This window comes from Pongo pygmaeus, chromosome 5 (assembly GCF_028885625.2).
Source record: "Pongo pygmaeus isolate AG05252 chromosome 5, NHGRI_mPonPyg2-v2.0_pri, whole genome shotgun sequence".
NCBI lineage: Eukaryota > Metazoa > Chordata > Mammalia > Primates > Hominidae > Pongo > Pongo pygmaeus.
In genome coordinates, this window is record NC_072378.2 from 49,778,542 (window position 1) to 49,780,990 (window position 2,449).

The 2,449-nt window shown below is 36.5% G+C and overlaps 1 non-coding gene across 1 annotated transcript; it reads right to left on the bottom strand.

The window, feature by feature from the left end:
- Nucleotides 1–634: 634 nt before the first annotated feature.
- Nucleotides 635–696, bottom strand: LOC129039743 (U7 small nuclear RNA). Its single transcript, XR_008503447.1, has one exon. It is a non-coding gene; the product is annotated as a U7 small nuclear RNA (small nuclear RNA).
- Nucleotides 697–2,449: the final 1,753 nt, after the last annotated feature.

A 2,449-nucleotide genomic window follows, 5' to 3' on the forward strand; every position in this document is an offset into this window, starting at 1 on the left:
TATGCAAAATTTCTTTACCTTTGCAATATAACATAACCTAATCAAGGGGCTGACATTTCATCTCATTTGCCCTATTCTACTTATTAGCTGAAAGTCAAGGGCCTTGTTCACATTTAGGAGAAGGGGGTTAAACAACATTATAAATACTAAAAGGCAAGGATAATGGGAGCTCACCTTAAGGTCTGTCTGCCACACCTTCCTTCACAACTTTGTGCATGCTATCCCTCAGTGTTTCTCTGCAGAGTAAACACAGGAAGAAGAGCAATAAAGGATCATTCTGGATGCATAACTCCTGCTTGTCAACCTTTCACTAGAAAGTAGGTATGAGAGAAGGAAATAGGAAGCATTTACCAAGGGCAGATATCAGGTAACAACTATGTTATAAGTCCTATACTTGAAACTTGGGCACTGAGCAGATCCCAGACATCATCTAATGAAGCTCTTATCACACAAGTACTGTAGCATATTAATTGAGTATCATTTGAAGCACCAGAGATTAGAATGCCACTAGACATAATGCTATGTGGATTCAAAAGCAGTAATGGTGAAAACAGTTTGAACTCCCTACATCTACTAGAAGAGATAGCAAACGAGTAGCTGTTCTTTAGATAACCAGTTTTATTATTAATGTTTTATGGGCTTTCCAGTGAAGACCAGAGAACTTGCTAGACAAATTCTAAAAGAGCTGTAACACTGGATAACTTGTTTTGATGGAGGCATGTGGGAGAGAAGTCGGGAATGGCTGATTGATTTGGAAAGAAAATTCACATACTGGATGATCAAGTCATATGAAACTTATATGTTTTAAATGATGTTTGAGTCTCTAGTGTGACTAATGAGGAGCCCTAGAGGATATTTTCCACCATTCACTGGCTCAGTGCATGTCTGTCACCACAGCTTCAGTGAATCCAAACAAACCAATGAGCCACTGTATCATAATCATGGAAGCCCATTTCATGGCAACTCACAGACTTCATTCTAAAACGTGCAGCAAGATCCATCCAAGATTAAGGCTGGCTACATCCCAAGGCTGGCTACATCCACAGATCAAGCAAAATTGAGTCAACAATGACTATGTGACATGTTTAACACAGGCCTGATCATCATTACTTTATACCCAAGACGCTCAGTTTGCTCTATATTCATACCATTTATTTGCTCTGATAAATATCTCTAATACAGACAGCAGAGTGGTTGTTGACTTTCACTTTCAACGTCTAAGAGTAAGTTCACCCTCCGAGGACAGGTCTGGTTGGCTTTCATCAGGATCAGATGTATTACTTAGGAAGCCACACATACCAAGGAATTCCAAGTACTCCACAAAGAGAATTAGTGCAATAACTAAACTACCTACTGAACTGGAACACACCCACAAACTTCAATTTCTCTCTCTAGTTACGTATCTACTGTTGTAATAATGTTTTACACCAAAGAAAGCTTAATCTCTAACCCAGATGTTTTTAAGCCACAAACATTAATTTTCAAATATGCAGAGAATATTAGACTCAAATACCCTACAGGCTTTGCTAAACCTAATTTAAAACCCTAAAATTACAACTTATTCAGAACTTACCCCTTCAAGCCTTCCAGATATATCTAATACCCTGTCCAGTGGAATCCACTTACTGAAGAATTAATAGGCTTATGAGACTTTGAAATAAAGTTTGCCATAGGGAGTCACACTGCTGACTTAGTTATTATGAAAAAAAATGCGGTCTTTATATATTTCACTATTCCTCAAATACTCTTCTTGTAAATCACACTGAGCATCACTGGGTTTTATTAGGGAACGAGGATGTATTGCTAACCTCCAGGCATCATAGAAAATAACCACCTTTTCCCACCTAAATTCCTTCAATAAATCAACACAAAATTTTAAAATCTGAAAGCCATGCATTTTGTATTATGCCACAATCTTAGGCCAATTTTTTTGGGTGAGTTTTCTCTCAAAATCCTCTCTGGTACCTGAAGTTTTGTTATCATAGACTCATGACTTAAAGCTTTTATCATGTTTAAAATGCAAATCTTTCCAGAAGAAACCACCTTGTTCTAATACTTCATTTTCTCAATGTTTTGTAGGAACAGAGACGCGTTTCTGAAGGTAGATGACAGGAGACAGCAGAAGGATAAAGGGTACGGAATGAGAAGGTGATTTATACTAGAGTTGTCACTTAAGTATATTTAGAGGTGGACTTTACAAAGTGAAGTCCACTTTGTATTCATATTCATTACAATATGAATACAAAGAAATTCATATTCATCATAATCATTGATACTTAAATTACAGTAAATGTATCATTGAGTTCATATTGTTTGAAATTAGCACTGAAGATGAACTAGAATCTAATGCAAATATACCCATGTATCAAGTGAATACCTAAAATCAAGTCAATTTGACTTCTCTTTATCTCAAATGTTTAAAAAATCTGAGAAATATTCCAGAGAGATA